The 26,078-nt window shown below is 41.9% G+C and overlaps 1 protein-coding gene and 1 pseudogene across 1 annotated transcript in view; one reads left to right on the top strand and one right to left on the bottom strand.

Moving 5' to 3' along the window:
- The window catches only part of GPC5 (glypican 5), a 1,214,889-nt gene that overhangs the window by 511,191 nt on the left and 677,620 nt on the right, over positions 1-26,078 (top strand). The gene's annotated exons all lie outside the window — the stretch shown is intronic.
- Positions 8,541-9,366, bottom strand: LOC149874833 (small ribosomal subunit protein uS5 pseudogene; annotated as a pseudogene).

Raw genomic sequence — 26,078 nt, 5'->3', positions numbered from 1 at the left:
ATGCCTACATGCTGGGAGCAGAATTAAGATTCTGATGTCTCAGTGGCTACTTGCTGTTTTCCATGCAACATGCATTTTCTTTTTTAATTACTAGGTTCCATTAATTAAAAAAATAAAGCCAAAAACTAAAACTGAAAAAGGATGTTCTGCCTCCCCACTACCCCTCCTGGACTTGCCTTCAGAGTGTACAGATACCCCCAAATCCCATGGACCATCTGTTTTCAAGAAAGGTTCTCTCTCATTTGTAGTGATTGAAGTAATGAGAGCAGAAAACTTTACTTCCATAGAACCTGAACTGGGGGTGAGGGCAAGCAGGTTGTGATTCTCATGAAGATTCTTAGCTGAGGATTTAGTTGTGAGTTATATCCTTTTCCTGAGTACACAAGGGTGATAATGACACTCCACATGCCAAATCCAAAAGACCTTACAAAGGTCAAGCCCAAAGACAGGTAACCTCTAAGCCCAAAGCGAGGTAAACCCAACGCGGATCACAGGGAGCAGGAAGGCTCACAAGCCCCCAAGGCTCACCAAAAGCATCCGGGAATGTCTCCTAGCTAAAAGGGAGGCCTACACCCAATGGAAAGGAGGGGCCATCACCAGGGATGACTATACTGCAGTTGCTCGGGGATGTAGCGGGGCAGTCAGGAAGGCCAAGGCAGAGATGGAACTAGGACTAGCTTCCCAGATTAAGGACAATAAGAAGTCCTTTTTTAAATATATATGGGGCAAAAAGAAGGTTCCGGGTAATGCGGGGCCCCTGCAGGACACGTTAGGAAATTTGGTTGTCACACCAGACGACAAAGCCAATATATTTAACAACTTCTTTACCTCCATTTTCCTAAGCAGGGACCAAAACAGTCACCCTCCCCCCCCGCTGGGCCCCCCTCAGGCCCTAGGGGAGGCACACCTAGGCCAAGGGTTAGTGAGGAACTAGTTAGGGATATTCTGGAGGGACTGGATGTATTCAAGTCAGCCGGTCCAGATGATCTCCACCCTAGAGTACTAAAGGAATTGGCTGAGGTCATTGCAGGACCCCTGGCATGGCTTTATGAGCACTCATGGTGCTCTGGTGTGGTGCCAGAGGACTGGAAGAGGGCCAACATGGTTTCCATCTTCAAAAAGGGGAGGAAGGAGGACCTGGGAAATTGTAGGCCAGTTAGTCTTACCTCAATCCTGGGCAAGCTTTTTGAGAAAATTATTCTGCCACATATCCATGAGGGGCCAGCAGGGGAAGTCATGCTTAGGGGCAACCAACATGGGTTCATTAGAGCCAGGTCCTGTCAGACCAACCTGGTGGCTTTCTATGATCAGATCACCAAATCCTTAGATGCAGGGGTAGCAGTGGACATAGTCTTCCTGGACTTTCAGAAGGCCTTCGACACTGTCTCTCACCCTGTTCTCATTAAGAAACTGGAGGGACTGTGGTGTCAACACCCACACAGTCAATTGGGTTGCCAACTGGCTGGAGGGCTGCACCCAGAGAGTGGTGGTGGATGGGTCATTTTTGGTCATTATAGGGGTAGCTAGAGTCTTAGTAGTTGAATAGGCACATCTGTATTGTATTTAATCATGGGAATATTGCTGGGCATCATATCCATGAGGGTGTGTAAACATATTAAGCCGATTATTGCCTAAATCCTACTGAGACAATAGTTTATTTTCTAAATAGCCATGATCTCCATGCCCTTCAGAAAAATGTATTTTTTTTTCAGTACTCTCTACTGTGAGCACTTTAAAGCCCTAGTCATCTTGCTTATTGCCAGCAAAATGTCACTTCCTAATAAAATGGAATTCCTCTCCTCAGGATGTAAATGTGGAAATTTGACACTGTCTCTAGGCACCACCAGCCTTAGGAAAGAGAAATATAACATAGTCCAACACAAATTCTCTTACTATGGAACTGAAACCACAATTATTCTTTCCTAAACTTAATATTAAAAAAAAAGGGAGGGGAAGCATTTTTCCCTGGGGAAATGGGCTGGGAATTTAGTTCTGTATCTGTACCAAAAAAACAAAAAGAAAACAAAATAAAACAACAAGACCCCACAAAAATAAAACCTACCACTGAAATAATACCATTTGAGGGTTCTTTGTGTCCGAACCAAGTTTGATAAGAATGCTGGCTAACACAGGGTTAAGTCCAAACATGCGCAGACAAGCCTGAGGCTGTGGAAAATTCCAAAGCATGCCCAGCACGTGCCTCCTGTGCGACCCTAGAGCTTGTCAATCAAATCTGGCCTATTTTGCAACAACGCGCATGCTCAGTTCTACCCACAGCATGATGTAATTAGGCTAGAAATTTCTAAGAACAAAGCAGCCTGATTGGCTACCTGGTTGCCTTAAAAGACTTGTGAGCCCCTCACCCGGGGGGGAGAGATCGGAGTGACAGGGGAGAGACTCAACCTGAGAGCAGAGACTGCCTTGGCAGAGACTGTCTCGCAGGGAGAGATCGACCCGACCTGAGAGCAGAGGCTGTCCTGACAAGGGACTGCTCCTCAGGAAGGCCTTTAGGCCCACTGGTCTTCTCACTGTTGCGGTTTGCAATTCATTCGTTTTCGATCTTGTATCGATCTCTGTACTGATCTTCCAGCTACTGACCTTGCTTCTGGCATTTGACCGACCTCGATCCTGATTAACCTGAACTGCTTCTCAACCACCAACTACGACATCGCTACATCCTTTGGCATCGACCTCGGCATCATTCTCAATCGACTTCGGCATTGCACTCAACCTGTTTTCGTCAACGTTGGACTTTTCGTTGCGTTACAGTTTCGTTGTTCGTTCTCTCGATATATGAGCTGTTGACCAGTCCTGGGACTATTGAGTTGGGCAGCCGCACCTAGCTCCAGCTAGAAAGCTCAGCTCGAGAACCCCATGGACCAACAGATCCCTTTGTTGTTCATTTTTGACTTATACTGTAACTGAACAAGCAAGCTTTCTGCCTACGCTCCACAAGCGTAAGTAAATAAAATCCACTTGTTTGAAACCGCATGAGTCCTGTACCGCTCAGACTCCTCACTGCTAATCCCGCCTGTTCCGTACTGAAACCCTCGACCCACTGTGACCTTGGGGCGCTGTTCCCCAACACTTTGTTCGCAGGTTAGATTAAGGGCTGCAATTTTCAAGTACAAAATTGCATTTGTGAGTATGTGAACAGAGAACAAAAACCCACATCTGTATTGCTAACCATCGTTATAAAATACCATTAAAAAACATAGTAGAGATGCTTGAAAATTCGAAGCTACTGGGATGGCTATACATGATGTTTACTGTACAATAGACTAATTAACTGCACAGTAAATGTTGCGTTTCTACACAGGCACCCCTATTAAGCTGGAGTACATTAATTTATGCTGCATCAGGATAGTACTTGTAAATACAAGTACTTGTAAATACAAGTACTATCCTGCTGCAGAGTAAACAACTATGCAGCAGTACATGTGTAGACACTGCCCCAGCTGGCTGGGGCACGAGGATGCTGCCATGTGAAGGCTGGCTGCTGGCTAGCCCCACACTGAAGCACCCTTATAGCCCAGCCAGCCCCTCCATAGCACGTTAAACCAGGGAGAACAACCCCTGGCTGGCAGGCTGAGTCCCTAGGTCTCTTGCCAGCCAGGAGGTGCTCTGACCTGGCTCAACATGCTGTGATCCCGGGCACACACGTAAATGCATGCCTCGGAGCAATAAACTCCAGTTTAATAAGTGCCAGAGTTTACTGCATCACATTAATATGCATGTGTCCACTGTAATCCAGCATTGTAGCCACAAGCCCAGATAGAGCAAAACCCAGTTAACTAGAAGCTGTGCAAAAGTGCGAAAGTTTACAGCTAACCAAATTTGTAGAAAACATTATGTCAGGAAACCTGAAAAGCTAGAGGCAATATCTCTTTAAACAATTCTAACCACAAAGCTCAGGGACAGCTTCATTTACTTCCATTACTCATACTTTCATTGCAGAAGACAGTTGTTTGTTCTTACTTCTTTTAACTGGTGTTTTGTAATACATATCAGGAATCCATGAGCCCGGAAGCTTGTAATTATATGGACCTTTCCCTTTCTTCAGATAAATGAACAAAGACCATAAAATTGAAGAGTAATTCTTGCTCTTGTTCCCTTCACCAAAATAGATTGGGTTTCAGTTAATGTATTTGATTCATATGCTACCTTCTCCAAAAAAAGGCTCAGGGTGGCTCACAACTGATTATAAAAATGATAAAATATGATAACAAAATAGTAACTAATAAAAAAGCTTCCCAAACAATGCCCCAAATCTTTGGTTTCTAAGTTTTTTAAGAAAATGAAGACAGATGCACTGTACTATTCAAAGTCTATTTTTGAACCCTCTTCTGAGTTGTTTTGTAGAGTGAATGAACAAAGAGTGTGAAAAAGGGCTCCTAACATGTTAGGTTTAAAGCTTTTCACTCAGTGAATATCGTGTTGTTGGAAAAATAAATAAAATAAATAAATGAAAGGATCAGAATATAGTTCAACTCCTTGGAGGCTGCAGATATTCCTAGCACACAGTCATCCCGAAAGATCTAACAAACATAAGCTATGATTGCCTTTGAGACTCAGGAGTAGTACTGCAGTCTCAAATACATGCTCATTAAATATTTTCAACCACAACATTGTGTAGTTTACACATAAATAGATATGTATACATGTGCATATACCAGAACAGTAGAAACAAGCACAAGGATGCTTGGAATAGATGATGTTATCCTATTTTTAAGCAGCAATGCAATTTATGTCTCAATCAGGATGAAAGTTAAAAAAAAATAAGTAGCAGGTACTTGTATCAACGGCACCATTATTACAGGAAAATGGTCTGTCTCTGCATACTGTCTTTCTGCAAGAGAAAAATCCTGTCCAACCAAAATCTGAGATGTTTTCTCAACATGTAGTCAATATAAATTTCGTTAAAAAAAGTGGGTGTTTGCTGCAGTAAAATTGTATAACAACCTCACAATTTGGCTTTTTGACTTTGATTGGAGTATTTCCATAAATAAAGCTTTGAAGGAGAAAAAATATTTCCCTGTTTATTGGCTAGCAAATATAAGGCTTGTGAGAACTGCTTGATTCATTAAGATTATAAACAATTTCCTGTACATTAGCTGCTGTGCCTATGATTCCAAAAATAATTCACTTACACTTTTCAGAGCAGATATGTTAAAATATAGATGTTTCTAAAGAGGACTATAAGCAATATGCCTGGATTGCCTGGATTCAGATGTATTACAAGACTTGTTCCTTCCTTTTACAATGTATGGGAGAAGGAAAGCTGTAACCTAGGCACAGACATATGTGAGGTTGATGACACAGCTCATCAAGGTGTTAAAGGAGGAAGTGACAGGAATGCACACCAGATGCTCCTTAGCTCTCTAAGGGCACAGATGCATCCCATGTTGCAGCAATTAGTCTGTCACATAGCTACACTTTTGCATACATTTGATAATGTAAGAGCATACTTTTTAGGACTTTGCAATATTTTAGGAAGTGCTATGCAAATAAGCAAAACTAGTCATTCTTTGTATTCAATAAAAAAGCGTATCCAGCTTCTACGCTGCAGGCAACTCAAAAGGCTGATTTTTTTCCTCATCCTTGCTTTTTTTTGTATGGCGTATTTCCCTTTATCCATTTGATTTGGATGACATGTAAAGTTATCAACAGTTTTTGATTTTGTTATTCTTCACACATCTTTCAGAGAAAAATCATTTCGGTGGAATTTCCCTGGTGCCTGGTGAGTGAAGGAAACATTTCCCTTTACATTCAGGGTCAAACAAGCATGTCCTAAAGTGGCATTATAATCTCTCTTGTTTGGTGCCCTGTTCTCTTGCCAATATATCATATAGCCTATTTGTGTGTGTGTGTCTGCGTGCATGCACTATACAGTAAAGATTAAATTGCTGTTATCCTTATGATCATTAGGCTCTTTCCTTAAATAAGCTGGAGGTCTCAGAAGTGTGTTATTTTCTTTTATTTGACAATGACAATCTATGAATGATTAATTTTATCTATTACAGCAATAGTAACAGAAGATTTCTTTAGCGTTGTGACCTCCGCTGTATCACGATCTGTGTTATCTATCCTTAGCTAGCTCGCAAATGGTTCTCCAGCAGTCCCTTTTAGTTGGTATATTGTGACAGCTTCCTTTTATGCGAGCTTTTTAAACATTTAAATAACTAATGGTGGTATTCTCTTGTGGCTGGTGTTTTCCCAGGTTTGTGAGATGACATGGTGTGGGTTTAACAACCCCAGTTTTTCCAGATATTATCATAAGCTTCTTTCCAAATAATTTGAGTGCAAAAGCGACATTATTTATATAACTGTAAATGCTTGTCTCAGAAGCCTTAATTTTTTCTGTAATAGCTCTTAAAAATCAAATCAAACAATATATATTTATCAGAAGAAGAAGACATATTATTATACAAGTGCTAATCCTTCTAGAGATCACTTCCAAGTGATCTTTTTGCCTGGGTTGAGCAAAAAATGTGAACAAAGCTACATTGTATTGATGCTTGTCCAAAAACTGCACAATACCAATGAAGGGGAAACCTTCAAATCAATTTGCTATGGAATCAAGCCAAGATGATTTTTTTAATTGCTCTTTCCCAATTTTTGTGAACCTATCAGATGAAACGTATAGAAATACTGAAGTGTTTCCAGCCACTGAAATATTTGGCTAGAATTTTGGAGCTGCAAGGCTGATGTAGCATATATAATGCACACATCACTTCCCTGTGAAAGGAAGGAATTAAATCATTTTTAGGTAACCATTCTTTATGAAGTATGACTTACCATCTCTTTGTAATGGCTGGACTACCAATGGGTTATGAATCTGTCAGTTTTTTAATTTAAAAAAAATGCTCTCTTACCTATGGAAATAGGCACTCCTATATGTAAGTCAAGTTATCTTGGGTTCATTTCCCACAGCCAGTGCCACTTACAGAAATAACATTACATGTTAAAAAGAACCACAGCTGTCTGTTTTTATTTTAGAATTTTGCAGGGGAGTTAAATAGGGTCAGGTATGGGTGACCAGTAAGAAAATAATTCCATTTCATTTTAGGCGCACAAATGGCGCACAGCCACATATGTGCCACTTACAGATAGTTTATGATCCTATTTCACATGAAGCTTTGACACACAACCATCTGCAAGGTTACTGAATCTGGTCAGCAGGGCAGCACCTTGACCAAGCAAATATACAGCTTCATATGCTGGTCAAGTGAGAGTCCTCAAATTGTAGCTCATCCAAACCCTGTGACTAGTATGTATTAGACATTGGAGTTGGACAAGGGCCCTTCCATGTTTTAGTGTAATAACCAAGCATTAAGGACTTTAGGATTGTCCTGCCCACAGTGGTATGAACTCACGTCTCTGCTGTTTCCCAGGAGAACTAGCTCTAACCACCAGCCCAGAGATAATGCACTGTTGAGGACTTCCTCTATTGCTAGCCCTCCTCTTGAAGCTAGGCCACTGTTCTTTGAATTCAGTAATCATTGGATACAATGAAGAGAGAGCTGTGGGGAAGTTGCTGCCCCATTGGGAGTAAGGATCCAAACTAGACCCCAGGGCTCCTTCCCTTTGGCTGTAGCAACCATTGTACAAAGCCACACACCCTTCTTATTAAGGTAGGGTATTAGAAAGAAGAAAAACTATAGATTCAAACCATCTCTTGGGGAAGAAGTATTAGAACCTTGGTGCTCTAAACTGTGTTTAAGTGACCAAATGGCAGGTAAGTGCCATTTAGGGATCTGCAATGATAGTATTCTGCCAACACAAGAGATGGACCCCTGGGCAAATAAAGAAACTTTTCAAGCCCTAAACCAGAATAAGTTCACACACAATCTTGAGTTCAAACTCAAAATGTTTCAGTTTGCAAGAACCATGCAAATCCTATGTTCTAGAGGGTAAGGAAATCTCTTTTTCCAGCTGTTAGAGAACAGGGGAAGGAATAACCTTTATTTGGATGATCTATTTACTGAGCATTTTAGATGGCTAGAAGCTGTAGAGGGAAAAGAACTCTTGAGTCCCATACTGATGATCAGAAGGAAGTAAGTCTACAGGGAGAGTGGCATTAGTATAAATTTTCTACCCAGAACTTTTCCAGTGACACTCTGGGGGTTATCACGACTGTATACAAACTCAGAATTCATGTGGTAGGAGAACTGAATGGAAAGAAATGTGAAAAGAGCATCTACTTTGTGGTGAGGATCTGTAGATGTTACTGGTATTTGTCTAACCCTAAGGATCCTGTGCTACTAGGAGCGTCTTTGTTGCATGCAGGGCACATCTAGATGAGATGCTATGTCACCATAGTGACAAGTTTTGGCAAAGTAGTTCATTGCTATGGCAACATAGCATTGGTGGGCATGAACCATGATGCTGATGCTACTGCACAGCAGCACCAATATATATATAATCATGAAAAAATGTGGGTTTTGGGTTACTATTTTAATCCAAAAATTGGGGATATTTTTTTATCAGGGAAAACTAGGACCTCTGCTTATCACTTTATTGTCTTATACAAAAACATGTTAAGTTGTTGCCACAGCAGCTACCTGGATTCTCTGGTATGGGTCTCGGCAAGATGATCAGTGAACTCCTGATAAGGAAACTTGGTGAACACAGTCTCCTTTCAGAGGTCAGGGGTTAGATAACTGTAAATTTTAGAGACTGCATCAAAGGTGGCCTGAGCAAAGTTGCCTAATGTGGCAGTACAGCCCTTAGCTGATGTGTAGCAGTCATCAATACCAGCCATCATCAACAGTTTCTTAGGAACTGGGGCAGATATGATCCCTGTACCCTGGGGCACTGGGATCAGCCACATCAAAACATACCCACAATAGCCTGTAACCTTGCAGGGTACAGTATGGGGCTTACTGATCTTGTTACTCCAATAGTCTTGTTGCATTGGTACGATGGATAGGTTAGTCGGGTGATTGCCCCACAAGAAGCAGTAACAACTTCCTTGGAGCACTTGAGACCAAGACTGATGTGCCCATTGTAGTCACCGTAGCAACAAAAGCCTTGAACCTAGTATGCTGATTAGCCTGGGTGTGTTTCTGGACTGGCATGATATTCAGAACCTCATCCTTCAGGGAGCATCCTAGGAAGAAGTTGATGATTTCTGACTCCTTGATTGGAAGGGAGAAGGGATAAATCTCTTCAAGAGATTTGATTTTCATATACTTAACTAAGCATCCAAGCTTTTTCTTCAGCTTTGCCTCCATGGGCCCTGTGGTGTTGGGCCATTCCCTGCCCTGGCCCCACCCATGATCCTGGAGGCTACTGCCAAAGCCCTCCCCAGAAGCCACCCCATGCCACTCCTGTGCCTCCTGCTGTATTGGTGTCATCTGCCATTTGCTGATGTCTTAAGAGTAGAAGTTGTTTATGAGCAGTGCTCCTGGCTTTCTTTGATTAAAAAGAAATCCCCAATTTTAAAATTTAAAAAAGTAACCAAAAAAGCCACATTTTTTCTGTGATTAAAATGAAATACCACTCCTTATATAGAGAGTTTTAAAGACCTGCTTAGACCAAGATTTGGCTGGAATGATCTAGAATCATAGAATCAGAAAAATAGGATTGAAGGGACCTCAGGAGGTCATTTAGTCCAACCCCCTGCTCAAAACAGGACCAGCCCCAACTAGATCATCCCAGTCAAAGCTTGTCTAGCTAGGTCTTAAAAACCTCCAAGGATGGAGAGTCCACCTATTCCAGTACTCCACCACCCTCCTAGTGAGAAAATTCTTCCTAATATCTAACCTAAACTCCCCCTGCTTCAACATGAGACTGTTGCTCCTTGTTCTGTCATCTGTCAGCACCAAGAACAGTCTAAGTCAATCCTCTTTTGAACCCCCTTCAGGTAGTCAGTCGAAGGCTGCAATTAAATTCCCTCTCAGTCTCCTCTTCTCTAGGCTAAATAAGCCCAGTTCCCTGAGTCTTTCCTCAGAAGTCATGTGCCCCAGCCCCTCACCATTTGTGTTGCCCTTTGCTGGACTCTCACCAATTTGTCCACATCCTTTCTGTAGTGGGGGCCCAAACTGAACACAGCACTCCATATGTGGCCTCACCAATGCTGAATAGAGTGGAGCAATCACTTCCCTTGACCTACTGGCAACATACCTACCAGTGCAGCCCAGTATGCCATTAGTCTTCTTGGCAACAAGAAGGCTAATGGTTGAGGATGGTCCTGCTTTGAGCAGGGGGTTGGACTAGGTGACCTCCTGAGGTCCCTTCCAACCCTAATTTTCTATGATTCTATGATTCTAACTCCTAGAAGCTTCAGGAGCTGATGTTAGTTAAATAAAACCAAAGTTATTTTTCCATTTCTTCCAAGGCTTAATTAAGAATAAGTGGAGCAGTCCCTCCAGGCACTGTAACAGCAGCAGCTGTTTTCACAGCTCCTGCCAACAGCAGCATAGATTACACTAAGTTCTTATTTGGAAAAAGAACTTCTTTTAGTTTTAAATAAAGCTTAAATGCTTAGATGCTGCTAAAGTTGACAATATTAGTCATACTCATGTGGGAAAGATGTCTGCTCAGCTCAAATGAGTAGGATTCTTCCATGATGAAAGGCTGTGTTCATCAGATGTTCCATTTCACTGCAACTCAATCACGTTAAAGTTCACATGGGCTGTTTGGTGACTACTAAGTAAAGGAAATCAACAGAATTGGAAACATGATTATTAATACTCTTACTTTTGCTTATCTCCAGCACTGCTTAGCTTTATTCCAAACAAAAAAACAAACTAACTACTTTTACATAGAAAAAAATGTGTTTTTTCAAGTGTTTTGACACTGAATTGATGACAGTGATGGATAGTTTTCTTCCAGTGTTAAGAAAAACCCATGAAGAAGGAATGGCTGATTGCCAATACTCACTTATCTACTCAGAATGTCCATCTCCTTATTTCTTGATCAGGCTTAAGTCTGTTTACTTTCAGGGTCCATTATACAATGTATTTATTTACTCAAGCTTTTTCTAAAGGAGGGGCTTTGAGGGAAAGCTAGGTTGTATGGAGGTGGGAGTTTTGTTGTTAGTCACTTGTCTTTCTCTCTGTGTATTTTTAGAAGACCATGAGTTGCAAATAGCTGCTGTAAAACTCAGAATACAGTGTGTGAAGCATGAAGTCATTGATGCAATGGAAACAATGTCCAGCTACTTTGATCAACAACAATAAAGAATATCTGGCTTTTAAAAGGGCCATAGAAATCTATATGCAGATTAGACCTTGGTGTGCTGGTCATTTTTCATGGATGGACTAAGCCTTAATTGGTGTATGGAGTGTAGCTTTTCATGATTTACACCTCCCTACTGGCCACCGGACTTAACTTCTGGCAAACACTTTACTGCAACCATGGAATCCCTTAACCTCAGCAATTACTGCAGGAACTTCCCTAGCAATTTGGGCATAATTCCTCTTAGTCTTATTCATAATTTGTGAATAGCAGGCAATGGAAGCTTTGTATCCATCATTCTGCAGGTGGATGAGGGCAGCCCTCACTCCATATGGTGAAGCATCGCAAGAAAGCAGAAGTGACTTTTCTATTAGCACACTAGTAGACAACAACAGTGGCTTCACATACTGAAAGGTGTGTCATGAAGTTTAGTCCATTTCTACATGGCATCCATATTCAATAGGCAAAGCAACTGCAGTCTTGTGTTTTAGGGAAGCATTATAGAAACTCAGCAGACCCAGGAATGCCTGCAGTTCCTGCTCATTCTTATATGTTGGGGCCTTATGAATAGCTTTTACCTTTCCATTCACTGGATGAATTCCAGTGGCATCAAACCTGGAACCCTAGGAACTCCATGCTGGTTACTCCAAAATCACATTTATTTTTCTGAGTTTCAGGCCATCATTAGAAATGTGGCATAATACTTCTTGTAGTTAGACAATTAATACTGATGATGAAGACATCATCAAAATATGGCACAACTCCCTTAAACATGTCAGTTATCCATGAACTTTTGGAAAATTCCTAGTGCCATGCTTACTGCAAATTGTAAGCACTTGGGCTCTTAAGGGTCCCTTATGGATGATCATTTTTGTACATCAGCAGTTCGATCACCCACAAAGAGGTCTTAGTACTCTTGGGGAAAGTCTGATTTAGCAAAAACCATCTCCCTGGTAAGTGGCAAGAAGTTGGTTTACTGTTGGAATCTGGTATGGGTATGAGTGTTTCAGTAGTGCCTTATTCTTTAATATATTTGTAGTCAGCATATAATTGAATATCACCATTTGGCTTCATGATGCAATGGATACATTGGAAGTGGTTCATGTTTGATTTAAATTTTCTTTGTGTTCACCTTTTCCTCCTTGTTCTCCAAGTCAATCAAACTCTGCATACATTTTTGGATGAGGGGTGATGGCAACATGACTGTAAGGCCTCTGAACTGTAGCTGGGCAACTAGGTTAGCAACTCACAGCCCATTATGCAGGGCCAGCTGAGACTGCTAATTGGTTCTAGGGCTGTTTTTAAAGAGCTCTTGGCTGCTGCTGTGCAAGAAACTGGCTTTAGTCTGTGAGCAGCTCTCATCCTTGTGATTTTTCTGATGCCTGCTTCTACTTCCCTGCCTGTGTACCCAGTCCATGAACTTTGAAACCCCTGTTTGACCTCAGCTCACTTTCTGACAGCTGCTTCTGGTAACCCTTCTGGCATGATTCATGAACTGAACCCTGGTTTGACTTCAGCTTGCTCCCCAACTATGAATGCTGGTAACATACCTCAGCTCTAACCACTAGGCATAATACATCTGTGGATCCTATGATGAAGGTTCATTCAAATCACAGTCACAGTTGGATCCAATGTAAATAACAAAGGCTGTCCCTTATAGACACTAAACCGTTCATCAAGACCTTGCTAAAATCCCTTGGGACGTCTTGTAATGTATCCATCATGCAATGGTGCACTCCTGCTAATTTGATACCCAATAGCTCAAACCATTCTCCACCATTGTCTCTGACCCTTGGCAGGTATTAGGTGGAGGACCCTCGTTCCTGCCCATAGTGGATGTTGACATAACATGCACCCTTTTAACCTATTGTTTCTTTGCTATAATCTATAACTTGGCTTTCCACAACACAGTAGGTGGATGATTTTTAAGCCATCGTGAATTGTACATCTCTTCTGAAGTTAAGGTAAACTGGAATCCTGAGTCAAGCTCTATAGCTCAGAGGGCGCCTTGGAGAATCTCTGTTGCATATGTCTTCTTTGGTGCTGATGTTTCTACATGAGTACCAACTGTGGTAGTAGAAGTATCAGGGGACAATTTATGGGCTGGAATTTCATTTGAATCAGCAGCAGTATTTATGATAACTGGAGGTGCACTCCCCTTAGTTGCCTTTTTTGTCCATGTCTAGGAGTTCCAAGACACATATATTCGGTGTGACCCTTTTGATGGCAATGGTGACAGATGGCATTATGGAAATGGCATGTATCCTATCTGGAATTTCTCCCACAGCTATAGTAGTTTACTCGAACAGGAGGAATTATATGGGTGCTGACTTCCCTGGAAAGTTCTCCTTTGAATGAACTTGGTATGTCTCGGCTAACATCTGTTATGTTGACAATATTCAGATTTCCCATGAATGGAGTGAGACAGTTTCATATTCAAGAGCATCTTCTTGAGCCATGGCAAATATTAAGTTATGCTTTGTAAGAAGTCAGAGTTATATGGTTTCATGTCAAAACCCACACACAAGACAATCCCTAAGAAGGGACTCAAGACTAGCACCAAAAATACAGTTCTCTGACAGTCAACCCATGTGTACTATGTGTGCAGCAGTTCCTTCCTCTGGAAACTGATTATATTGGTGGAAATAGAACTAGTGAATGGTTTTGGATAAGGCTAGTGCAAAATGATTTTCTTAGCAATTTGAAGATCTCATAGTATGACTTGTTATGGGATTTGGTTAGAGGAATACAAGTAAATGACAAATATCAAAATTATTTGAGTTAATGATGCTCAGTAGAACTGCACATTTCCGGTGATCAAGTTATCGTTAGTAATCTTATGATCTTGTAAACAGAAGTCTAACCAGTCAGCACAAGAATCCCAGGTAGACAAACTGGCCACATCAAGTTCTTTGATGTGGTCCAAAGTAGCCCTAAGAGAAATAAACTGCACAGTCCAATTTGAGGGAGGAAAAGAGCCCTAACCTCTTTTCATTTGCAGCATGGATCACTAAAAGGTTTTTCTTTAGTTATTTTGACTGAAGTATTAGAAATATTTCTACTCACTGGTATCCTGTCCTTCTGGCTGATTTTCTGCATCTGTGAGGTTCTTGTCCTAGAGTGAGCATGCAGGGAAGAACAGGGGAACCATTTTTACTGACAACAATTAATTGCTCTCTAACACTATGTAATACAAACAGAACAGCAAACACCAACGAAAGATAATGCAGTTCAGGTGGTGCCCTCTTTTGAGAGAGTGAAGAACATACAGATGCTCAATACACAAGTAAACTGAATTTTTCAGACCTAAAATAGACTTGATTTTAAATGAAAATTTGTTAAAATTTAGTCCATTTGAGTGTTGATACCTGTACCATACAGTCACCTGGCTCCTTCCAATCAACACAGGGGAATTAGGAGATGCAAAACATCAACTGGATCTATTTAATTTAATATATAATCATATCTTTCTTTTGATGAATTTGCAAGAGCAAAAAACACACATTTGGTTTGGGTGTAAGGGATTTTGGCTAAACTAGATGAATCACGGAGTTTTAATTCATTTGGGTTGAAATTCATTTAGGCCTGTCATAGCCAAGAAAAAAAAATACCCATCCACCCTAAAGGAGCAGTCATGCATGATATTAAACAGCTGAACTTGTCAAAATAATCAGCATTTCGTTATGGAGTCACATTCAGTACATTGCTGCATGCTGCTTTGTAGTTATTGTCATTGTGTTTGATGTTAACCTGTTTTATACAAATTAATTTGCTTTTTCTCAGTCATTATGAATTTCAGCTTTTACTTAAAAGCTCTTGCTCGTTATGTTATGATGCCAGAATGACCAGAAATCCCAAGTATTAGATTTTTTTCCCCTCAAAAGTTTTCTGGTAGAAGGATACCCTTTTGTTATTTATAGATAGCTATTACATCTATATACACTATCACAGCCACTTGTCCCGAGCTTTCTAGTGTTCTGCTATAAAGCTATATTTCTTTGTAGAACAAGCCTACAAAATACGAGCTATGTCCATATGAAACCCAGAGTTGGCATTACATTTTATGAAACTGTAAGGGTTTGTTTTCATGCCATTCATTAGTTAAATTTAGGCTTTAAATTAAGTTGTTAAATTTTTCTTTTGAAGTACAGGGAAAGGAATGACATAAACAGCAAACTTAAGTAACAAATTGCTTCATGAATGGTAAAAGGCTTCATTTCAAATCCAGCATGTGTATTTTCCTGTCAATATTGTTGACGGCATGTCGTGCTTTGCCTAAGCAGAAGAAAGGAGGACAGCTTATGTAATATTAATAAACAACTCATTTATACATGGAGCCCTGGTAACCTTTGAATATTAATTGCCTCATACTAAAGGAACAGTTATAAAACAGACATTTAGAAAGGACCCCTTCCAGGGAATGTTGAGTATCACATTATTTTTGGACTTTAAATTATTTACATGGAATTGGTGCCTTGAGCCAGAAATCTTTTATCTTTCAGGCCTTGTTTTAAACTTGATCAACAATATGACATCTAACTTCACATTTCCCCTAGAGCTTGACAGTCATGAAAGCACAGCCATTTTTAGGCAGATGTTTGCAGTTGATAAGATGTATTAATGCATGGACCATTAGCTGAACTGTTGTGTAAGACATCAAAGATTCAAGTTGTTTAACAAATTGATATCTATGCAGAAAACAAAAGACAGAAAGGGCCTATGCAATGATGAAGTAGTTCTTATTGACAGTCTTTGAGATCAAAAAGAAATGCTACATATGGCAGTGTATGAACAGAATGACAATGGGGCTTACTCCAGAAAAAGGACTGAAACTGACTGAATGAAATGGAACATCATTTAAACAACACACCTTTCTTTCCCCAACTCCCAAATGTGCTGAAGTCACAGTCACAGCCCCAAGTCAGTCCACACACACAGTTTTACTGCACAATAAGGCAAAGTAAAGCATCCATATGTGCATTACTGCACAGTGACTAATCAGGTGTAAATTTGATACCTGCACAATGCAGTTATCAAATTTATGCTCAAGTGAGTGTAAGTCACCATATTTACTGCACAGCACGGGTATGCATGTAATTTGTACTGTGCAGCAATGTTGGTTACTGCTCAGTAAATGCACATGTGTAGATGTGCCCAGTAAGTAGCAAGTAGCAGATACTTTAGGGGAACAGTATTGGAAGCAGGACATTTGTAGAGTTCATCCTGTCGTATTTTTCACTCCCTAACTTTAGTCCCAAGTCAGTCCACACATAGTGTTAATGTGCTTTAGCATCTGCATGTGTAGATGCTGGACAATTCCCTCTTACTGTGCAGTAATTTACTGCACAGTAAATTTAAGCTGGTGTAAATGCACATGTAGATATGCCCACTGGGCTAGATGAACCTTTGGTCTGACTCCATACGACAGTTCTTATGAATATCTACATCTATATAAGTGTATCAAGATTTGGTAAGGAAGTGCCTGGGAAAGGAGGTTTTCTAACGTACTTTAAAGGTTTCTTAATATAAAGTTTCCTTATGAGAACAAAAAATACTTTCTTATTAGCTTTCTGTATAACTGCAGCACTATTATGGGGATGTTATGCAGCTATTTTTCTATAATATCTTAAATAAATGCATTCATGGACTTTATCGATAATACTTAACTTCTATGGAAATTTTTTGTAGCGGAAAATGAAATGACAGAAGTGTCATGAATGCACGAGTAATTTAAAAAAGCTGCCCTGCATTGTTAAGCCATGTATCTACATAAATTTCAAATAAAAAAAACAGCTTAACAGTTTCAGTAGACTCTTACATTGGATATAAGTTAACTGGCTGAACATTTTACTAAGTAGCTGACAGGGGGCTGTGCATTAGGGACTATATATCAGGAGTTAATTGTCAGTTTGGAAGCAAATGAGATAACAGTCAGGCTTACACAAAAATTACATTGACTTAAAAAATAAATGTTTCCTTGGAAAGCATAAATGAATTGACAATCAGACAGTAAGACATTAGCGTGAAGAAATGAGCAGCCTAAACCAATGTTTTATATCTGACTGAATTTTAATAAAGTATTACTAGTGACAACAAAAATCTACCACCAAAATAATGAAATCTGCAATGGGGATTTGCTTAATTTTAGCCATGGCTAGAGAAAATCCATAGAAATTCTACACAGCTGGTTCTGTTCTTCCTGTTACATACATATTTGGAAGGGTATTATGTCCTTAGCTTGTACTGGAACAGATGTATTCAAAAGTATTGCAGGATAATATGAGGACGCTCATTACTCCAGCAGGTTAAGTATACTGGAAAAAACAACAGACAGGAAAGTAAGAATTAAGAAAAGCAGATAAGTTAACTATTGATACTGTGAGCGTAGTTTCAGCCTTGCTCACCTTATACCTGAAAGGTTAAGGCCATTCTGGGAAGTGGTAGATGTGTTTTTAAATCTCTTTATGGAATTATGCGTACAACTGCCCTAACCATAAAGCTACTGGGAAAAAAGTGGGTGATATACCATCATCATCCCCCTCCTCTTCACAATTAAACCTAGGTCTAGGCTTTAGATCTTGATTCCCAGATCAATAGAAATGCCTAAGTAAAGGATGCAAGGAATAGTATAAAAGCTACCTAACTGTGGGAGAAGGGCAGGATTCACCCCCCTGCATAGCTGTGTATCCTTGGCCAAAAGATGCTTAAGTGTCTCCATTAAGACTATGGAGACAGACCACAGACTCCTTTTTTCAATTCTAGTTTTGGGTGTGTGTCAAAATTTAGGTGACGTGTTGTGTCAGTGTAAGTCCTGGCTATAAAGAAATGCCATTTTTAATCTTGTGTTATATCCTTGACATTAACTTGTTGGCAGCTTAATCCTTTTTTTGCATCCGGCCCTTACACTCTATGCAACTGCATCTGGTGATGATGTTGTTATGGACCACCCCAGAGTAGTTTAGAGATGGATCAACTTCACTAATGAATGACTTTAATAATGTATCTACTCCAAGGCATTCAGATACTCTGTAATTAAATTTCATGTTAATGTCACAAGATTACATCATTCTTTCCACTAATTTGGCAGTGGAAGAATTTACCAAAAGCATTTTAGGTTTAAAAATAACACAGTGCATGTTATGCCACTTCTTCTTCCACTCCTCCCCAAGATTTTTCAGTTCACTTTCCAGATTAACAACTGAAGAGGAATACTGATGAAATAAAGTTTCAGACAAAAATGTGTATCTTAATTCTAGGGTTCTTCTTGCCTAATTTAAAAGGCACAGTAGCATTTACAATTTCTATCAGACCCCTTTATCATTTGTATAACCCTTTAAGGAAAGATTTTTCTTAGGACTTGTATCACAAAGTCCCACCTTGAAGGGGTACTCTTGTTTGGAACCACCGCAGCCTTGCCTGGTCACTAAGGGCCTTGTTATATCTTACACTGTAAGCTATACACATGTTGATTGGTGTTAGTGATAGCTTGAGTTTGGGACAGTTGCACTGTAGGCCAGCAGGGGCCTGGAGGACTGAATGGTAAGAATCGCTTTCCCTCCCATTTTGGGCTTTGTTCCTATCCCCTACCCCCTGGGGTTCCCCCGGATCCCCCTCCCCACTGGGCTGCCCACACCATTTGTCCCAGGGGAGCAGGAAGGGAAGGGTTAACTTGCCTGTCCAACCCCTGCTACAGCTACTGCCAGGCTGCTGTTTTTCTCCAGATTGAGCCCAGACAGCAGCAGCGGCAAGGGTTGGGCTGGCAAGTTAACCCTTCCCTGCCTGCCCCCCTAGGATAGACAGTGTGGGCAGCCACAAGTAAGCAGGGAGGTTGGGCAGGGGGCACTGATTGGGGATCTAGGTGCTGGGGAGGGCAGGTGGAGCAGGGGGTCAGCCAGGGGGTGTGTGCAAGTGGGGTGATTAGACTAAAGTGTAGCCTGGAGTAGCTATGCTTTATTATAACGTGAGCTTGGTAACACAGATCAGAGAAAATCCTGTCTTAGAGTGGTATAATTTTGAGCCACATAATGAGTGCTTAAAACTAGCTTCAGGTGTTAATTTATGAAGAAGCCAGGTGTTAAGAGCTCCAGAAGCCACTCATAATTACAGTGTAATAATGCCCTAAGAGTGCCTCCTGAAGCCAGCCCAGGCCTGGCTTCTAATGCTAGGGAGTTGGTGGGAATGGGGAGCCCTTTGGGGTAGCTTCATACCCTGAGACCCTCGCCTTTCAGTCCTTGACTCTCCCATAGTTGTTCCTTGGTCCTGCCTCAAGGAGTTAGCTCTAGTTCAGCTTGAGAAAAGAATTGTATCTCTTGCTGGAGAGAACAAGTGTAGTCTGAAATTTTAAAAAGCGAAACAGACAGTTCTGCTTCAATAGATACATTTATTGGAGCAAAGGACACCCAGCCATGGCTTTTCCAAATGGTTAAGGAGTTCTGCTGTCCTCATTGCAGCCTACACACCACTGAGAACCCCCAGGTTACTGAATTGTCCCCTCTCCAGTCTGCCTGTTCTCAAGTCCCAAGGTGGAAGTCCTAGCCTGTCTTTCAAGTCTCCTTTTGTCTCAGGTCCCCATCTTCTTTCCTTGGCTTCCCTGCTCATTCTCATGGTTATCTTAGTCTCCTCCCTTTGACACTCTGGAGAAACCCTTGAATAGGCCAAGGACCAAGCTTATCTGAAGTGTTGACATGGTTATTCAAGGCCTATTGATGCTGAAGATTTCTCTACTCTTGTTCTGTACCAGGCAGCTCTTGGACTTAATCCTCTGTTCTGTGGGAATGGCATAATGAGGTAAACTGAAACCCTTACAACACAACACAAACTTATTTAAAACAGAACTATTGCAGTAAAACTCCACAGTCTGTGACAGCTTCTTACTGTCACAGACTGTGGTACTGGGCAACTTTGCCTCTGAATCAACAAAACACTTAAGAGTACACTTAACTTTAAGCATACACATAGTTCCATTCATATCAATGGCAATACTTCTGTATTTAGAATTTAGCACATACTTAAGCATTTTGCTGGATCATGATCACAGCGCTCAGAACCTGTCAAGATCAGCCCTCAGTTCAATCAGAATAATTTCAAGGGAAATTATTTGGTTAATTTATGTTCAAACTGAGCTTTGGAGAAAAAGGTTGCCATTCTGAGATTTTCAAATGTAATGTTATGTTATTTATTCTTCTGAGAGCTTCAATGGTATTATCATTGCTCCTGCAGGCAACCCAGGCTCAACCACAGCTACTGGCCCTGCTCTTCCCAAGTCAAAGCGAAAGGTGTTTGTTGTGGGAGACTCCATCCTGCGGGGGACCGAGGGGGCAATCTGCCGCCCCGACCCCTTAGCCCGGGAAGTCTGCTGCTTCCCGGGGGCCCGCATCCGAGACATTGCGGAGAGGATCCAGCAGCTCCTCTGGCCCACAGACCACTACCCCATGCTCCTTATTCACATCGGCACCAATGACATGGCTCGGAGCACCCCCCGCCAGGTCATGAGGTGCTACAGGGAGTTGGGAGCAGGGCTTAGGGGTCTGGGAGCTCAGGTGGTGTTTTCATCGATCCTCCCAGTTTTGGGCTATGGGCTGAGGAGGGAGAGGAGGATCCACGCAGTGAACCAAAGACTGTGGAGCTGGTGTCATCAGGAAGGCTTTGGCTTCCATGACCACAGCCTGCTCTTTGGCGAGAGAGGCAGCGAGCTGCTGGGAAGAGATGGCCTCCACCTCTCTCCCCTGGGGAGGACACTCTTCTCAGCCAGGCTGGCTGACCTGCTCCACCGGGCTTTAAACTAAGCCCGCTGGCAGATGGGGGGAATACTGCCACTGCTGGCCCGCTGAGCGACCCTTGCAAAGCCAGCAGACCAAGGCACTTAAGGGAGCCCACCCCTGCCCCAGCCCTGGCACAATCTGTGGGCAAGGCAAGAGCCCCCAAGGGCACACTTGCCTGCCTGTACACTAATGCCAGGAGCCTGGGTAACAAGCAGGAGGAGCTTGTCCTCCTGCTCAGTGCAAAGAATTATGACATCATTGGGATAATGGAGACCTGGTGGGACTCCACCCATGACTGGACCACGGGTATAGAGGGTTATACCCTGTACAGGAGGGATAGTGTTGACAAAAGGGGCGGGGGTGTAGCTCTCTATGTGAAGGAAAGCTACCTGTCCCTGCAAGCTGATGTTGGCGACCAGCATGGACAGCTAGAGACCCTCTGGCTAAAAATTCGTGGGAAAAATGGCACAGGACACACAACGGTGGGAGTCTACTACAGACCTCCCACTCAAAGTCCTGAGCTTGACCAGGAGTTTGCTTGGGAACTGACTGAGGCCACTTGCTCCAGGACCTTGGTTGTCATGGGTGACTTCAATTACCTGGACATCTCAAGGGAAGATCACTCAGCAAAATCCGAGCGGTCGCAAAACTTTCTCTCATGCGTGGATGACCTCTACCTGACTCAAGAAGTCTATGGGCCAACGAGAGGCAAAGCGCTGCTTGACCTGGAACTGGCTATGGGGGATGACCTAATAGGCGACCTAGTGATCGATGGGAAGCTGGGTGACAGCGACCACAGGCTGATCACCTTCACCATCCACAATAAAGCTGACAAGTCAGTCAGCAACACAGAAGTCTTTGACTTCAGAAAAGCCAACTCTGACAAGCTCAAGAGGCTTGTCAGTCAGGCCCTTAGAGACCTTGACCCCAGAGAGATGGTAGTTCAAGAAGAGTGGTTGCTTCTCAAGGAAGCGATCCTCAATGCACAAGCTAAATCTATTCCAACATGGAGGAAAGGCAGCAAGAAGGCACAGCAGCCCTCCTGGCTCTCCAGGGACCTAGCGGACCTCCTACGGCTAAAAAGGAAAGCGTACAAAGGATGGAGGACAGGATTCACCTCCAAGGAGGATTATTCTGCACTGGTCCGGTCCTGCAGGGACCAAACCAGGAAAGCCAAGGCTGCAACTGAGCTTAAAGCATCAAGGACAACAAAAAGTCCTTTTTCAGATATGTGGGGAGCCGGAGGAAAAGCAAGGGCAACGTTGGACCCCTGCTAAACCAGATGGGGCAACTGACAACTGACCCCCAGGAAAAAGCCAACCTATTAAATAGGTATTTTGCGTCAGTCTTTCATCAATCCCATGGGACGCCCATGCCTGCTATGGGACAGGGAAATCTGGGTGATGGGGATCCCCTACCCTCCATAAATGCTGACCTTGTGAAGGAACACCTTGAGAAGCTGGATACCTTCAAGTCAGACGGCCCTGACAATCTGCACCCCAGGGTACTCAAGGAGCTGGTGAGCGTCATAGCCCAGCCCCTGGCACGGATCTTTGAAAACTCCTGGCGCTCTGGTGTAGTGCCCGAAGACTGGAAGAAGGCCAATGTGGTGCCGATCTTCAAGAAAGGGAGGAGAGTGGATCCAGCTAACTACAGACCCATTAGCCTGACTTCTATCTTGGGGAAGATCTTAGAAAAGTTTATTAAGGAGGCCATCCTTGAGGACTGGCCCAGGCTAACATTCTAAGGGATAGCCAGCATGGGTTTGTTGCGGGTAGGTCTTGTTTGACCAATCTCATTTCCTTCTATGACCAGGTGACCTATTACCTGGACAAGGGAGAAGAGATTGATGTCATATATCTTGACTTCAAAAAAGCCTTTCATCTGGTATTCCATGATCACGTCTTGGCCAAACTGCCCAGTTGTGGCCTTGGCTCCACCACGATCTGCTGGCTGGGAAACTGGCTCCGTGGTCGGACCCAGAGGGTTGTAATTGATGGCAGTCAGTCATCATGTTGCCCTGTGACCAGTGGGGTCCCTCAAGGCTCTGTCCTGGGACCCATCCTGTTCAACATCTTCATTAATGATGTGGACATTGGAGTCAGGAGTGGACTGGCCAAGTTCGCTGATGATACCAAACTTTGGGGCAAAGCATCCATGCCAGAAGATAGGCGGGTGATCCAGGCTGATCTGGACAAGCTCAGCAAATGGGCGGACAAGAACCTGATGGTGTTTAACACTGAAAAATGCAAGGTTCTCCACCTTGGGAGGAAAAACCTGCAGCACCCTTATAGGCTCAGCAGTGCTACGTTGGATAGCTCTACAGAAAAAAGAGACTTGGGGGTCATCATTGACCACAAGATGAACATAAGCCTCCAGTGCGATGCTGCAGCTAGTAAAGTGACCAAAACGCTGGCTTGCATCCATAGATGCTTCTCGAGCAAATCCCAGGACGTCATTCTCCCCTTGTACTCGGCCTTGGTGAGACCGCAGCTGGAGTACTGCGTCCAGTTTTGGGCTCCAGAATTCAAAAAGGATGTGGAGAAGCTTGAGAGAGTCCAGAGGAGAGCCACGCGCATGATCAGAGGTCAGGAAAATAGATCTTATGATGACAGGCTGAGAGCCATGGGACTCTTTAGCCTGGAAAAGCGCAGGCTCAGGGGTGATCTAATGGCCACCTATAAGTTTATCAGGGGTGACCACCAGGATCTGGGGGAACGTTTGTTCACCAGAGTGCCCCTAGGGATGTCGAGGTCGAGCGGTCACAAACTCCTGCAAGACCGTTTCAGGCTGGACATAAGGAAGAATTTCTTTATTGTCTGAGCCTCCAAGGTCTAGAACAGTCTGCCAGCGGAGGTGGTTCAAGCACCTACATTGAACACCTTCAAGAGTAAATTGGATGCTTATCTTGCTGGGATCCTATGACCCCAGCTGACTTCCTGCCCCTTGGGCAGGGGGCTGGACTCGATGATCTCCCGAGGTCCCTTCCAGCCCTAATGTCTATGAAATCTATGAAATCATGCTATGTAGTGTTCCAGGCTGCAAAATAGTCTTCCTGAGCAGGAATTTTACATAGAATTTGACTTGTACATGTAAATAATACATTGTAGTAATGATAGAAAGTACTGGTAGATCTTGGTTGTATCATGCTTAGAATAAAAATAATTAGAATCATAGAATCAATGAGTCAGAAGGGACCCAGACAGATCATCTAGTCTGACCCCCTGCCATGGGCAGGAAGGAGCACTGGGTAGGAAGGGTCATAAGACCCCAGCGAGGTGCCTGTCCAGTCTCCTCTGGAAGATTTCCAGGGAAGGTGAGAGCACGACCACTCTGGGAAGCAATTAAAACACAACATATTTATTAACTACTTATTTTTACATGTTTTTATAATGACTTACAGTCAATATAATCTTTTTATACCTTCAGTAGCTATGGCTATTGAATTGTTTGCAGTCAATATTTCTGCCTCTTAATTATATTATAATTATAAAACATTATTCATTCTGTATAGCACTCTGAATAATCTCAGCAAAAAAGTGCTAAGCTCCTACAACTTAACTTTCATCTATTACAGGTAAGAGTATACATGGGCTATTAGCAAAGAACCGCTAACGTGTGGTAAATCTCTGCTTTTCGTAGCCTTGCAGTAGCTTGTTCTTCTCTCCATAGCTTTAGTCTTACTTTTATTCATAACAGATTTTTAGCATGGGATTAACTTTAAAGTTTAGGTTTTTTCTTATGCAGCAACTTTAATGTACTTTAAGTTTGTCCATTGCTTTCCTGAAGCTGAATGTAGTCTTTGTTTGGCTGTTTCTGTGAAATGGGTATTGTAACATCCATCTGCAACTCCGTTCTGAATAACAGGTAACAGGGAAGCCTTGTAAAATCAAAGACCACATTATCATTACTATTATTAATAATGATGATAAACTAATTTCGATCTGTAGAAGAGTAATACAACAGATTCAGACAGATATCTGTTATCTACTTTGATCTCAATTTAGAAATCACCTGTGATGGTGGAAAGGCTCCCAAGATGCTTCACAGACAACTGGAAATAAGATTCTAGTATTATGGTGGGGCAAAATGGGTTAACAAATGTTTAGATGAAGAAAAACAGTAATAATATAGGAATAATAAAATGTATTTTTCCTCTCTATATAATATTGTTTAGACCACTACTAAACTACTGTGTGCAATTCTGATGTTAAATATTTTAAAAACAGTATTGCAAAATTGGAGAAGATGAGGAGAGGAGACAAAAATTATTCAAGGACTAAAAAATCTGCCATATTGTGACTTTGAATCCAATCTGTTTAGCTTATTGACAATTAAGAAAGGTGATTTGTTTATTGTATAATTATCTTCAGAGGGGACAAATATTGGTTACTGTAACCTAGTAAAGAAAGGCATAACAAGAAACAAGGGCTTCAAATTGAATTCACGCAAGCTTTTAAAATTTTAGCTGTGAGGGTATTTAACCACTGCAATAAACTTGTCAAGGAAAGTGGTGGTTTTACAGGTCTTACTGTCTTTGAATCAAAAGTTGATAGTATCTTTATAAATATGCCTTAGTCGAACATAAATTATTTGATTAATAACAGGGATAAGTGTATGAAATATTATAATCTGTGATACAGAATATATGAGCTAATGGTCCTTGTATTTTAGCATTACTGAGAATTTGTTATTATTATTATTATTCATTAGAACTGGGAATCCCAACCTTTTTAGACTTAAGGCATCTCTCCAAAACTTTTCAAAATTTAGTGGCAACCCATTTAAAATGTTAATTCAAATATGTAATACCCATCATAATATAAACATTAATGCTATATTATTAATGAGTATTAATTAGTAATTAGTAATTAATTAGTAATTGAGTAGATCACTATAATTATCCTATATTCACTGCACTGTTACTGCCGTCACAGCTAAGTGGAACTGTGCTGCGTATCTCCTGTAGAGCAAGACTGGGAAGTGTCTGTGCCAGGACGAAGTCCCCTTGCCACAGCCCTTCCCAATCTGACTTTCATGGTGTCTCCCAGAAACAAAGCATGCAGGGCAGATGGCGTTGTCCTGCATGCCTCTGTTTTCAGGAGACACACTGGAGGCAAAGTGAGAAGCAGC

This window comes from Crocodylus siamensis, chromosome 1, assembly GCF_052110815.1.
Source record: "Crocodylus siamensis isolate JL-2025a chromosome 1, ASM5211081v1, whole genome shotgun sequence".
NCBI lineage: Eukaryota > Metazoa > Chordata > Crocodylia > Crocodylidae > Crocodylus > Crocodylus siamensis.
Note: the sequence above shows the minus strand (reverse complement) of the source record. Positions and strands in the feature narration are given on the sequence as shown.